General features: G+C 35.0%; 1 protein-coding gene across 2 annotated transcripts in view; it reads left to right on the top strand.

Moving 5' to 3' along the window:
• The first annotated feature begins 6,501 nt into the window (after window positions 1-6,501).
• The window catches only part of LOC117122800 (metabotropic glutamate receptor 7-like), a 20,564-nt gene continuing 11,076 nt past the window's right edge, over window positions 6,502-15,989 (top strand). The window contains exon 1 of one of the 2 annotated variants that reach the window (XM_033268544.1): window positions 6,502-6,719. The gene's annotated coding sequence lies outside the window, so the exon portion shown is untranslated. Of the gene's footprint in view, window positions 6,720-13,912; window positions 14,026-15,989 lie in introns of those variants that run through there. The other variant, XM_033268553.1, reaches the window with a different exon arrangement.

Below are 15,989 nucleotides of genomic sequence, written 5' to 3' on the forward strand. Positions count from 1 at the left end.
ACATATATATATATATATATATATATATATATATATATATATATATATATATATATTATATATATATATAAATATATATATATATATATATATATATATATACTTAGAAGTGTAAAGAATAATGTGATGTGTTTATAATTCAAAACTGTAATTCAATATCCCATAAGACCCAACACATATTCAGTCCAGTAAGGGCAGCACGCACGTAGTCGTCATTGGGTTATGTTGGCTATCCAAAATGTGACCCACATGCAAGAAACCAAAGGTCTCATGCGCCCAGTTTTGTAAGTAGGAAATGTCGAAGAGAGAAAATGCATGTGAAAATTCATTTATGAATTTTTCATTCAACATTTTTTTGGATATATATTTTTTTTTTGGATATCCAAAAATATTTATGGATCCATACATATTTAAGTGTTAATTGGGTTTTTATTCAGTATTTTTGGATATCCATAAATCATTTTTGGGTATACAAAAATCCTGTATCTAAAGATGTTGAATAAAAACCTCATTAACACCTTAAGGTGTCAATTGTATTTGTATTCAAACTTTATGGGTATACAAAAATAAAATGTTGAGTAAAATCCTCATTAACACAACAGTTCTAAATAGGGTTTTTTTCATTTTAATTATGGATTACCAAAAATGTTGAATAAAAACCCCATTGACACCTTAAGGGGTTAATGGGGTTTTTAATAAACATTTTTGATATCGAATTTTTGGATATCCACTAATGATTTATGGATATCCATAAATGTTTATGGATATGCACAAATACTGAATAAAAACCCAATTAACACTTAAATAGTGTCAAGGGGCTTAATTTTTAACATTTTTCGATATCCATAAATGTTGAAAATGCTGGAGTCCACATTGACACCTTGTATCTTCCCTGCCCCGGCCCCATTGGTTCGGGTCCAAGGCCTTTTAACGGATTAGAGGAATAATTTAATTGATAATAGAGTATCTAATTTCACCAGGTAATGAACAACAAAAACATGCAAAGTAAAAGCTATCCTTCCTTTTATTCAAACGGGCTGAAAGATCTATAACATAGGTATCAAATTTACAGTGGTGGATCAAGGAATTTGAAATGGGCCCAGAGAAGGACTTCCAGAGATGGACGGTCTATCTACAAGTACCATTATCGTACATCAACAATATCAACAGTGTTTATAAAAAATGTTTATTGGTGGTCATCATCTTCATTATCGTCACCATTGGCATTATTTAATTATTGTCATGATAATCATTAGGTCTATATTACTGTTGTTAATGTGCATTTCCTTCAAGTAAATACATTAATTTTCGTACAACTTATAAATTGTTTTTGTTTTTTGTTATCTTGGCAGAGTATACAAGCCTACGTGTGACCGAGTGAAACTACGTTCCTAAAAAAAATAAGGCCTACTATTTTTTGGTAATTATAATATAGCCTAATCATTATTCATTTCAAAAATCCAAAATTATAATAATGAGAAAATACATACCATATTTTACTTAGTATTCAATAGTAAATTCATTCTTGTATTAGCCGTTTTCAAGTTAATAAAATTTTGTATGCGTGTTAATTGACTATGTCTATGGATAACAAATTGTTTTAGTATGAACTTACGTAGTTAAGGATAACAATTTTATTTTATTATATCTGTAATTGTTATAAGACAGTAAATGGCTGTATTTAGTTGTTGTATTGTATTATCAAGGCAAGTGCTTTAACTAAACATGTTTTATTTTCGTCACTACAATAAATGACAATTTCAATCCGATGATGGTTTTTCTTGTCTCTTCCTTTATTTTGCCTGTGTGTGTTCGCCGCTACGAACACAAAAGGCAATTATTGTATAGAAATAGCTTTGACAATTAGAAATTACTAATTATATATTCATGATTTATTGCCGAATCAGAAAGGTGATATTTTGAATCTATAGCGCCACCAATAGCCATGCCTCAAACGTCCAGGAAAAACATTATCTGTCAGGATTTTGATTTGAAGCGTTGATCATGGCCGTATGCCTATGACTGGGGGACCGGGACAAGAGACCGCAAACGGCCACAGATTATATGCGAAAAATTCATTTTACGAAGTGCTTTTTTTTTAAACCTATCCCTCCTATTATGGTGATGCTATATAATTTAGCTCATCAACCTTGGCCACACAATTTCAAGTCATTTTTTTTCATGAATAATTTGCTATTAAAAATATTTAATATGGTGACCAATAACAGAGCTGGAATCCTTATGAATAATTGACTTTACTCTATACTTCTTATTTAATTGAAAAATAAATTGCTGACTATTAAAACGATGTAACAATATGAAATATAGGCCTGTCATGAGAAAATGAACACAATCAACTCACTGTACATTCAATATTGATCGTTTCAGACTGAAGCAGAATGCTCATTGAATTGTAAATAATTATTTAGAATCCCTCAGTTATATCGTAGCATCATGCTTAAATTTTAAAAAGCACTATAAAAAGCAATTACATTGGGCCCTACTGTAATACAATGAGAAAAAAAAACACCTGCATGTTGTTCGTTTAGTAATTATTCATACCCAGTCGTTAAAAAGCTACGATCAAATAATATTTTCATCGTAATAATAAAACTCTATGATTATAGTCTCAAAGAATTTCATCTGGTTCCATAAATATAGTAGAAAATTATCTGTAAGTACTGTAAGTGTTCTACAAACTTTCTTAAATTTGTTTTCCATGTTAATGTTTCATTTCAAGACTCAAGATTGGGACTACCAACTTAAATGTAAAATTAACTTTGCACCCGCCTGCACTGCCCATCCCTACACCACTGCCAATATTTTAATAATACGATGTGCTACGATTAAGTGTGAAAGCAATGTCAAAGTAAAATAATATTATATTTCAGAGCAACATAATTCGTGGTATCGAATTGACAATTTAATCAAACACTCAATCAATTTGGTTACCCAACCGTCTTTATGTTTGTATTTTCAAGCCTATTAGACGACCCGAAAAATGGTGATCCAGAGTCGTAGACCTACAACTATAATGGGTAAAGTAAAATTTTGCCTGTCTCTGTTTTTTTTTATATATATATATATATAGTGGTAATAGGGTAGGCCTACAGTACAATTTATATTTTGGAATGGTACCTTACAGAAATAATCAGGCGCATCTAGAAAAAAAAAGAGTAGGGGCCATGCGACGACGTGCGAAGCAGGGGAGGGGGGAGGGCAGTGGTGTTGAGATTTTTATTTAAAAATGCTTAATACCATAGAAACTGATGGAATTTAAATCGAAAATTAGCTTGTTTTGGAGAGGCCTACGGTAACGTGCTCTCCCACTTTGGACTTTTTTTCTTCTCCTTTTTTTTTGGAGGGGGGGGGGGGTGAGTTAACCCATGTGCTCCCTGATCCACCCCTGATGACGACTGATTAAAGAATTGTTTGATAATGCTTTTTATATTGGTAAAGCTTCTTTGGAACTTATAAATACAATGTGATTAAACATGTAACATATTCACGCTAATGAAATGCGCGTACGCATATGCATAGAAACTGTCCCATCAAACCACAGAATAGTGTGGTAAGGGAACATCAAGTGTCATCGTACTTTTGTCAAAACTGATTAAAGAATTGTTTGATAATGCTTTTTATATTGGTAAAGCTTCTTTGGAACTTATGAATACAATGTGATTAAACATGTAACCTATTCACGCTAATGAAATGCGCGTACGCATATGCATAGACCTAATTTATACGTTACACACAAATCTTCAAATTAAGAATGTGTGTGCAAAATATTAGTTGATTATATCGTTAAATAGTCAAACGATATCGCCTAATAATTAAACAATCTTTTCAGCCTAAACAATTATCTCTTGGGAGCAATGCCGTAGCCAGGATGTTTAAACAGTGCGGGGCAATATCAGTGTGGACCCACTTTACGCGTAAATTCAAATAATGTGGACAAATTTTCTTAAAGGTGGGCCCATTTAACGCAAAAATATGAAAAATCTGGACCCATTTTTTTAAAAGTTGACCCATTTTACGCAAAATATGAGAAATCTGGAGCCATTTTTCGAAACAGGACTCATTTTGTGCTAAAACAGCATAATTTAGACCAATTTTTGAAAAATTTTGACCCATTCTTTGTGGACCCAATAGAAAAATTGTGTGGACTGTCCCAATAGCTGGCTACGGCATTGCTTGGGAGATTACCTCGTGAAAGAAAATACTTTACTGATATGCAAGGGGCCCCAACTTTTTCTCGGCCACGGCCCCATGAGTCTTCGTTACGCCACTGCTTAGTAGGCCTATACCATTCCTTGAATTTGTGGTACAATTTTACTTTTCGTGTATTACAGTAATTAGGCCTACAAAATATCCTAGTAGTACAGTTTACGGTACACATCCAACCGTACAGAATATATGTCTATTTTTATTTGGCCTAAGAAACTGTCCCTAAATTCTTAGAAGTTGACATGCTATTCATCAAACCGCAGAATAGTGTGGTATAAGGGAACATCAAGTGTCATCGTACTTTTGTCAAAACTGATTAAAGAATTGTTTGATAATGCTTTTTATATTGGTAAAGCTTCTTTGGAACTTATGAATACAATGTGATTAAACATGTAACCTATTCACGCTAATGAAATGCGCGTACGCACATGCATAGACCTAATTTATACGTTACACACAAATCTTCAAATTAAGAATGTGTGTGCAAAATATTAGTTGATTATATCGTTAAATAGTCAAACGATATCGCCTAATAATTAAACAATCTTTTCAGCCTAAACAATTATCTCTTGGGAGCAACGCCGTAGCCAGGATGTTTAAACAGTGCGGGACAATATCAGTGTGGACCCACTTTACGCGTAAATTCAAATAATGTGGACAAATTTTCTTAAAAGTGGGCCCATTTAACGCAAAAATTTGAAAAATCTGGACCCATTTTTTTAAAAGTTGACCCATTTTACGCAAAATATGAGAAATCTGGAGCCATTTTTCGAAACAGGACTCATTTTGTGCTAAAACAGCTTAATTTAGACCAATTTTTGAAAAATTTTGACCCATTCTTTGTGGACCAAATAGAAAAATTGTGTGGGACTGTCCCAACTGTCCCAATAGCTGGCTACGGCATTGCTTGGGAGATTACCTCGTGAAAGAAAATACTTTACTGATATGCAAGGGGCCCCAACTTTTTCTCGGCCACGGCCCCCATGAGTCGTCGTTACGCCACTGCTTAGTAGGCCTATACAATACCTTGAATTTGTGGTACAATTTTACTTTTCGTGTATTACAGTAATTAGGCCTACACAATATCCTAACCGTACAGAATATATGTCTATTTTTATTTGGCTTAAGAAACTGTCCCTAAATTCCTAGAAGTTGACATGCTATTCATCAAACCGCAGAATAGTGTGGTAAGGGAACATCAAGTGTCATCGTACTTTTGTCAAAACTTACAATTTGAACCCAAATGTTGGTACAAGAGCTTAACACGTGAAACGGAGGAAAGTTGCTATTATCACTCAAAATATTGACAGTAAGATCGATCGAAACAATCATCTGGTTTCAATATTTACATGAAATACTTTGGAATCAAGAATCAAGAATATTTTATTGTCAACAATAAACAGCTGCACAATGAAATTCGTTTTGCAAGTTAAAGATACACTTAAAAAGACATTATTAAAATATGGTTTAAATTCAAAATATTAAATTATTAAAACATATTAAAAACTAAAAGATAAGATAATAAATATATTATTTTGCATGAGTTGAGCACAGCATTGAGAAGGAATTTGCATAATTGTTCTGATACATTAGGTAGGCCTATGTACAGAGAGGTTGGGCCGCCAATTTTACCTCAGAGATCCACCACTAGATAGTTATTTGCAAGATCGGCAAAATGTTAAAAATTTCTTGGTAATGACATAACTATAAATGAAATTGAATGGGTTTCTCAATGAATAAACACAAGAAACACGCCCGGTTGGGGAAAAATGCAATTTGTCGGTGAGAAAATAAAATGTAATTTTCACAAAATGTCGATTAAATAAAAATCGATTAAATATACCTTTCAAATCACTAAATTATCTGACTTTCAGAAAACGTCACCCCTGAAACCCCTCTAAAGCTGTCCCTGGCCTCTTGCTTTCGTCGGGAAAATGGCCTTTTCGTCGGGGACATCAGACCCCTCAAACAAATCCTAGCGCCATTAATGTTTTACCATAGTTAAAATTTAAGTTCCCATGCAAAAAAAGGGTTCAAACCACTCAGTCTCTGCTACTTTTACAGTTATTTTACAACACTGTCAGTGATTGGCCTACTGCAGCTATACATATGTTAATTATTGCTTTTTCTGATCATAATATTTTGCTGTCATAATTCTGTTTATCCATTAGACTTGCGGAGAAGTCAACCAGTGATTTAGGCCTTGATATAGCAGACAAACAATTAGGTTGTTGATATGAGTATTTTTCTTTGAATTTTTGTAGTACCGGTAGGTGTTCTTGTATATTGAAGATTTGTCGACTGAAATTTAGCCAAAACAAAAACTTTTTAGATAAAAGCAGTTCATGTTTATTTAAAAATTCATCTTGAGCGATTTTTAAGTAACCAAAAAGTTGTGTACTGCTTCTAATGGAAAACTAATGCAACCGTTACTGAGGAATTCTTGATTCAAGATCACAGATTACAGATTTTGTTGATAAAAATCTTACAAGGTAAAAGGTTGTGAATTTTTTTTTGTAATTACAGTGTTCAAAAAGAGGTTAATAAACACCATGTTTGGATAGTAGAATGGATGGATTATTCGGTGTAAACGCCAAGTAAACCACGAAAATCTGGAAAAATGTATTTATGTATTTCCAGCGGGGTCCTTTCTCTGGTTGTGACTGGGCAGTACACCGGGAGACCTGTCTCTTATACACGATATCATTTTGTCTTTTGCACAGCACACTCATTTTTGGGTTTTTTCACTCTTGTATTCATAATCAGTGTACCAAGTCACACACGACTAACCCAAGCCATGTTTTGTGTCAGTCGTGTGTTGCATTCTTGAAATCATGAGCTGCACTGATGAGTTCTGACAAGATCAAAACAGTACTGTCTGAAGTACTATATATATACTATATATACTATATATATAGTGTATATATATCACACATAGTGACCATTATTATCAATATTAAAATGATGCATTTTATGCGGTTCCACGTATGCCTCGGTTATAGAATGGTTAAAACAGACATAAAAGTGCTGCAAGACACTTTGACATAACTGAGACATTGATTTTATTCCTACGAAATATTTGGTGTAACCTCATACCTTCATCAACGCACGAGCTAAAGATATACATTACAGCAAACAGTATACATGTAAACAACGATGGATACTATGCTTATACAATGGGTGTAGCTACCTACTGTACATAAACAATGTAAGTCACCATGAATCAAGCCTTGAATGAAGTGGAACATTCAAATCTAAGTACTGTAGAGAATAATCGAATGGACTATAATAATTAAACCATGAGAATGGTATAAGCCATCAAAATAATCATGAAAGAAATTAGCGAAGACTGATAGATAAATCAGACAGTAATATATGTATAAATATAGGCCTATTATAAATTAGAGGAATATAAAGTAGAGGAGTAAAAAACGTGTATTGTTCTATAGAATCTTGAAACATTATTAAATAATTGTTAAATATAAAACCTCAAGGAAAACATAGGTCCTTATTAGCTCCTATTTTATGAGTCTTAAGTTTCAAAATCCATTTAATTTCTGCACATCTTCTTTTCGTTGAGAGACCTGAAGTTGTTTTCTATAATGATGCATCTAATAATCATTATTGATGGTGTGTCTAGATCTGTGAAAGTGTTTAGCTAAAGGAAGATTATATTTGCTTCTTATAGAGCTTTTGAGATATTCCATCATTTGTTTAAATGTGCAGCAACTTTCTTCGACATAACATACCCCTTTACATACGGTGCACCATATGAGATATGTGATTTTATGGGAATTGCAAATGAGTGAAGGGTCTGATGGTGATTTTGGTGTTGAGTACATAGATGAGAATGTCTGTTAGGAGGATATAGCAAGCATTGCATCTGGGATACCGCAGTGTTGGTTACCTGGTTGGAGACGGCATGAGGGAAGATTGGAAGATGTGAGTAAAGATTTGAAGTTGGGGAGTTGTCTTCTAGCCAAGACTTGTAGTTCTTTGAAAGCTTCAATTTCAGGTATATTATTTTGGACAGTTTGGAAGTCGTCTTTGAATTGGTTGGATAGATGGTGGAGTTGAGTGCTGTCACTGGCTGAAAACCATAGGTTTTTGGGGGTTGTATTGTAGAAGTTGATCTCGGGTTTTGTTGGATGTTTTGGCCATGTATTTCTTTATTATTTTGATGGGATATTTACTTTGTGCAAATTCATTGATGAGGCCAGATAAAAAATAAGATATCATCTATATACCTAGAGTATATGGAAGGAGTGAGGTGGTAATTGTGGATGAACATGTTTAAAAAAAACATATTTGTATGTAGCACACTTTATTCAAAAATTTAATACAAGGCCCACATGGCCCAACAAGTAACACATGCCTGGCACGCACAAGTACCACCAGGTATACCATCAACAAACCTTATTATTTGTAAATGTTTGTTTAGTTTCTGTTCTACTTATTATTATTATTATTATTATTATTATTATTATTATTATTATTATTATTATTTGTTTTTATTTATTTTTTACTTAATATGATAAAGTAGGCGTTCAAGTTTAAGTGTACCCCAACATCCAGTGTCACCCAAGGGCATACCTGTAGATGTTGCCTGGTGAGGTTCACGGATTTACCACACAGCTTACAAGAGCAAGCATTGTTAAGGTGGTAACAATTTGCTATGCTGCACCAAAGGTTATGGTAAGCCGTACCTATCCACCGTCCAAGCGTTTTTCTCATTGGCCCACGCAACAGGGTCACATTTGGAGGGGGTCTGAATGCCGTCACGAATAAGCGATGGAAAAGGTGTATTAAGTCTAAAATAATCCTGGAGAATGTCTCCAGCACCCACCTAACCAGATTCATCGAGGAGATGAGAGTTGGAACTAAATTTAGAAACACCGCACCAATGCTTTAATAGACGGCATTGCACAAGACTGATGTACTCAAAATTAGCACTATTCATTTGTGGGTACAAACGCTTTAAGTTGCAGAGGGTAAAACTACAGTAAAAAAAAGTCTCTCTATTGAGGCCAGAGACATGTTTTCAAGGGGTATAATTGCAATCTTCGCACAGGCAGAAATTCCTTTCTTTTTTAGATACTATAGATGCCCTTTATAACACCCCCCCCCCATTAGTTTTAAACACAACACCTAAATATGTGAATTCAGAGACAAATTTAATGTTTGAGCAGCCACAAAGAACACTGTCCCGGGCTCTAAGGCGCCCACCTCTACGGAATTTAACTATCTTCGTTTTACTGACATTAATATTCAGTCCATTACTCTCGCAATAATTGTATAGCAGATTTATAGATTTTTGTAACGGATCAACTTCTCTCGTACAGATGGCCAAATCATCAGTATACTATAAAGTATTGATGTTGCCCGGTGATTCAACAATATAAGGGAAGATCATGTGCGAAGAGAATATAAAGGAGAGGTGAGAGGCACTCACCTTGGGCCAGGCCAATATTCTGTGGTAACTACTTCACTCAATACATTATTTGTTAGGATTTTAATGTAATTTTCTCTCAGAAGAAACCATAACGCTTTCATTATCTTTGAATGCAATCCTAGCAACTTTTCCCTGTCCACGCTGTCAAATGCCTTTTTAAAATCCACAAATGCCACATGCAGTGGACACTTGGGACTAGCTAAGGTGTTATTCATTAGCATATTAAGCTCTTTGACAGCGGTTTCAGTGGATCGGTTGCTTCGGAAGCGACGTTGTGCTGGTAGGATCCCATGGGTTTCTGCCCAGTTTAACATACGTCTTCTCAGTATATATGTGTAGCATTTTAGAACACACGATGATAATGCTATGCCCCTATATGAGTCTGGATGTGAAAACCCTTTTACCCTTATATATTGGCAATAAGTAACTAATCAACCAATCAGATGGGCAACAGCTGTTTTGGAAACAGAAGTTTAAAATTACAGTTATTGGAGTTACTAAGATCTCACTACAGTTTTTCCTTACATCACATGTAATGCCGTTCGGCCCGGCAGCATTACCCGCTTTCCCACGGCCTATTGCAATTGAAACTTCAGACTCATCGATGGGCCTCGAAATAGAATCGTCATCTGTCGACAAGTTACCGGAGTAAGGCAAGATCGGTGGATTCTCAGAATGAAGTAAAGCACTGAAGTGGTCAAATAACATTTCCGGGGACACTTGGGTTCCTCCGCATCTGGCTCTTCTTGTTTTCCACAGTGACCAGAAATCGTTGGTACTCGCTTCAGCCTTTTCAATCTGCCGTAATACTTGCTTCTCCTATGTTTTTTCTGCCTCTTCACAAGTTGTGAATTAATAGATAAGAGTATTTTACTCTTGTTTTTCTTTATTGGAAAGTACGAGCGTCGCGTTTTGACCTTTAGTTCGAAGCACTTTTATCAAACCACGGTCAAGATTTTCGTTTGCATGATTTGATGCATGAGTCCTTAATTGCATTGCAGAGGGACAGATACGCATTTTCAACATTGATTGTCATGCTATATACTTCCTCTACGTCCACACTTGTTGCCAATTTATTACAGTCAACCTTGCGGATAGGGTTGCTCCTCACGCTCCTTTTAGGTGACAATTTGTAGAGCCGCTAGCCCCTCCCCTCAAACAAATAAAATTACCATGGAGATAGAGTTTATGTTGGAAATATGGTACATCTGGATGCCTGGAAATACAAGCTGGCAAACCTGTATAGTCACCACCACTCCCCATCCTGTCTATTGGCAGACAAAGATTTAAAGTTAGTGGGGACTAGAGATATACCCACCTCTGCCCCATATGTTGGGCCAAGGTGAACAAATTTTGAAAATGATGGCACCTAAATATAACTAAGTTGTTCTTATGAAAATATGTAGTACAATATATACTGTACATCGTACATTTACTAAAGTTATCTATATTGGAATATTTGATCCCAGCGTACACTATATTCCATATTCTAAGTTTCGTGGCATGAATATATCCCCATAGCAGGCTTGAGGGTGTGTGAGTAATGTTCATGAGGTACTCTCCCATATATAATACTAATAGGATATTTTTTTTTTAAAGAATATGACCTTACAGGGCATCATATTCTTATTATGGCTCAAGAAAAAATATAGATAATAAAGGCCTATGCTCTGTACATGATGCTAAAGAGTGGGCACAGAAAAAAAAACATCCAGGTTAAAAATGATATATCTGGACACAGAATGTGGTAGCATTGACCAAATTACAATTCGTAAGATTATTTTAAATCATGGGAATAGACAAATGTAGGTCTACTGCGAAAATGATATATTGTTCAAAATGTAATTAAGTTGCTTATTCCTCCATGAACGTGCAGGAAACATGAATATGTAGAAGGAATAACAATGATAATTGTAATTATATCTACACGAAGTGCAGGGTATTGAGAAATATTAACAATATGCAATTAATTAAATAGGCCTAGAACATGTTCTATGAATACACATGATACAGTATGAATTATCTATGGAAATACAGTAGGCCTCCTATGCCTACACAAATAACGTCGCGTTTCGACAAACTTACTGCTCGTACAATTTAATTTACACATACCAAATTCAGTCTGAAGCATAATAAATTATTTTAGGTCAGTTACACTATCACTTGAATTGTTAAAATGTTGTAATTAAATCGTGTGTTTTCTTCTGATAGACCTTACAGCGATTACACTCACACAGACCATGTATATACCTCCATGTACAGATCTAACAGGCAATAGACAGAGCACTAACATTCAAGGGCTATCCAGCTTTTTTGTAAACGAGTGGGGAGGGGCACAATGTTGTTAAATGTGGCTAGTTTTACAAGGGTTCTGGGGGGGGGTCAGACCTTGGAAATGCCCAGAAAAAATATAAAATAATTATGATGATGATGATGATGATGGTGATGATGATGGTGATGATGATGGTGATGATGATGATGATGATGATGATGATGATGATGATGATGATGAAGATGAAACTTTGTTTAAAGTGAGTCCAATTAATTTGGAATCAATGGAAAATAAAGGCCCCGGTAAGGGTTCAAGAAAAAAGCCCCGAGAAAAATCAGTAGTTTCGATTTGGTATAGACTAATTTGGGTTGACTAATTTTAGTACCGTATAGACTAATTTTAGTTTTATAAAATAGTAATATTTCCAGAGAGCAAAGCCATCTCTTCCCATTGAGCACGGGGACTAAAAAGCTGGGCAAAAATGTGATGATTCTGGTTGTAGCGTATAGGCATGTTTGGTATTGATTTAATTTTAGTTATCGTTGCTTTGCATAGCATTGGATTTGTTGATTTTGTCGGGTCGCCAATCCGTTACAAATCTCGACATCCCTTACCACCACTCGAGATCATCGGACTAAATTAATATTCACATCCAATCAAAGACGTTATTATGATTGCTGTTCCCTAATATTGTAGTCTAAAAGTATAATTTTGGGAAGCCCGAAATTAGCATCTGGCAATTATAGAGCCAATACCACTCTCCAGCAATGGGCAGAAACAGCATGCATGATGTGAACAAATTATGAAATTATGGCATCTATGATACCCAAAAATAGCATCTGGCGACCAAGAATAGCAAGTAATCAGGGCTGGCTTTATCCGCATAAGCCTTGTGTGGCGACTAACCTCAACATTTCATACATAGTTAATTGTAATTATATGTTTATACCTCTAAGCATTGTTAAAATTACAAATTGTTTTTGAGGTGTAGACTTTTCTGTTATTTGCCATTCTCTCTTATTTGATATTTTTAATTGTAATATTTCTACATTTAATGTAATAGGCCTATGTATGTAATATTTTAATATGTGAAACTGAATTTTTATGTAATTTTATGTACCGTATTTTTAATTTTTAGACATTTATTTTTTATATCATATTGTATTTTTATGGCGACTGTTTTTTTTTTTCTTTTTTTCTTTGGTGTTTTGATACACTGTTAGGTCTTTAATAAATAAACTAAAAAAAAAAATGTAATAATATTAAGAAAAAGTGGTCCGGCCAAAGCCGGTGCGGTTCCGACGGCCCTGTATTCCTTCTACATTCCACAATAAAACTCTCGTTTGTGATAAAGTATTCTGACATATAGATAAAGTATTCTGAAACATAGATATTGGCATATGCCGGGGCCATTTTTGTCTCCATAGCAGTTCCTTTGGTCTGTTTGTAGTGTCTGTTGTTGAATTGGAAATGATTGTGTGTGAAATAATAAGTGCGACGATGTCTTGTGTATGGGATGTAGGGGCTGAATTTGTCAAGGCATATTAATGGCAAGCGGCTAGGCCGTCCTCATGGGGATTGTTGGAGTATAGGGAGGTGACGTCCATGGTGACGAAAATGAAATTAGCAAGGAGATCAGTAGCGTCATTGAGTTTTCTGAGAAAATGATTAGTATCTATACTACTAATCTATATAATTAGAGATCGGGTAGTGGAGGGGTGAGTAGGCCTATGCTGTCCACATAACCAGAGATGTAATTGGATGAGGGTACCGTTACATGAAACGATAGGACGTCTATGTTGAGCGACTTGGCCGAAGCAGATTATTCATGGGATACGTGATCAGGAGTGTCCAGTTTAAGATGGTGTTGGTCTAATTTATCTCTGATAACTTTGGGGAGTTTGTGTAATTTGGGAATAGTGTGAAAAGTACCAGGTTAGGGATCGTCGGGAATTATGCTGCTTACCTTATGCTGTGTGAGTATCTGTGTGCATTTCGTTTATCAAAGTTGAAAGTTCTTTCTCAAAATGTTTTGAAAGGGTCATTGTACAAATGTTCATAAAAGGATGCATCGGTAAGCTGTTTCTCTGCTTCTCTAATTTACTCGTCTCTATCTTGAATGGTGTTGGCACCGCCTTCATCAGCTTGTTTGATGATTATGAATGGTCCTTGCGCAGTTCATTAAGTGCTTTGCGTTCTTGTGGAGAAAGGTTCTTCTTAAAGCTGGCATATTCGTCTCCTCAAGATCAAGGTATATATCTAGCCTGTCTTAACCACTAGGCCACTGAGATTTCGCTTGGTGACTAGTGATGAATCTGATCCCCTAGGGAGATATTTTACTGACGCAAATTCATATCTTAATTGCATTTGCAGTACCCGCTGCTACTAGGGGATCGGTGGTCTAGTGGTTAAGCTGGTATTGATAGGTATAGTCATTTTATTTAATGCGAACGTATCACACTGTTTATTTGAAGACGAGTGCTACTAACGACATTAGCCTGCGGGATCAATTCAATTTTAATTGTTTGTATATATCTTCAACTTTCACTGGCGAAAAGGATACAAATACAGTACAAAAATTGCAGTTCTGAAGAACATAATTACTCCTGTAAGAAACCAATACATGGAGGGAGATGAACAGGTGACAAACAACTCATAGCCGTCCACCACCGACGATAAAATTAATTGAATAACAAAAATAATATAATTTATAGTAAACAAAAATAGAGTTGAGTGGTTGATTAGGTTAGTATAATTCAAAATAGAATTCATTTGATATATGTGACATATCAACTGTTATGTATCTGTCATTATTATTCCACATGCTTAATCGAGTGAATAATGATCGATAGTGATGGCTATAGAAGTCATTTTAACGACATTGGTTATTGTTGAGGTAGTTATGATGATTAAAACTAGCCAAGGTAAACTTTTGTAAACGTTATTGATTTTTACAAAATGTTGTACAGCACAATGCATTTTTTGGTCATGTTTTAAACGGATATACACAGTACACTTCTAATACATTTTCTGTTTACTGTGTGCAAAAATTATTCAGTGGCGTGACGAATGGCTTTAATATCAAGTTTTAATATGCCTTTCAAGAGTGCTTTTTGAAGTGCATCATGTATACACAGCGATGTTGTCTTTTGGCACATTTTAACTGGCGAGCCTTGAAAACGTCTTTATATTGTAGTCAGAGACGTGCTTTGTAAATCATAAAAACGATAATATTAAACTCTGCATTTCTGCCTACATAAATGAAGAATTCACTGACCGGGATAACATGTAACATGCAACATATCTTCATTTAGTTGTCATGAATAATTGTTGTCTCTTATCAAAACTAATGAAGCTGTTAACACACTTTTGTAATGCATAATTATTCAGTGGCGTGACGAATGCCTTTAATATCAAATTTAAATATGTCTTTTATGTATGGGGTGCCATACGCAACAAAAGTCAATGTTAAAATCAAACTGTAATTGCAAAATTCAATGTCTAATTTATCAAAACGTAGGCGTAAATTTCTCAAAATGTAGATCTAGTTTCCCAAAATGAAGTTCTAATTTTTCCAAACGTAGTTCAAATTTTCCAAAAGGTAGTTCTAATTTCTTTAAAATGTAATTCAAATTCAAAACGTAGGTCTGACGCCCTCTCCAAATCCTGTTCCAAAACGTAAATCAAAACCAGCCAAGCATGACTGGTTTGAAATATATTTTACAACAACACAAGACATGCGAAATGTAAAAAAACTAGTCAGCCAAGCGTGACGTGGGTCCGTTCCATTAATGATGGGGGGGGGGGGGAATCATTTTTCGCTGCAGTCCAATGCCATGAACAACGCTTTCCTACGGAGCTCCTAAAGGGACATGGTTAGAAAAAATATTAAACTATTTCGAGGGAACGAAATATTATATTGAGGGCACGAAATATTATTTCGAGGGAACGAAATCATTTCGAGGGAACGAAATAATATTTCGTTCGAACGAATATTATTTCGAAGGTTTCAAAGGCTTATTTAATCGATATTGGAGT

Source organism: Anneissia japonica, unplaced genomic scaffold, assembly GCF_011630105.1.
Source record: "Anneissia japonica isolate Jap-2015-1 unplaced genomic scaffold, ASM1163010v1 scaffold3032_len512176_cov184, whole genome shotgun sequence".
In the NCBI taxonomy this organism is placed as follows: domain Eukaryota; kingdom Metazoa; phylum Echinodermata; class Crinoidea; order Comatulida; family Comatulidae; genus Anneissia; species Anneissia japonica.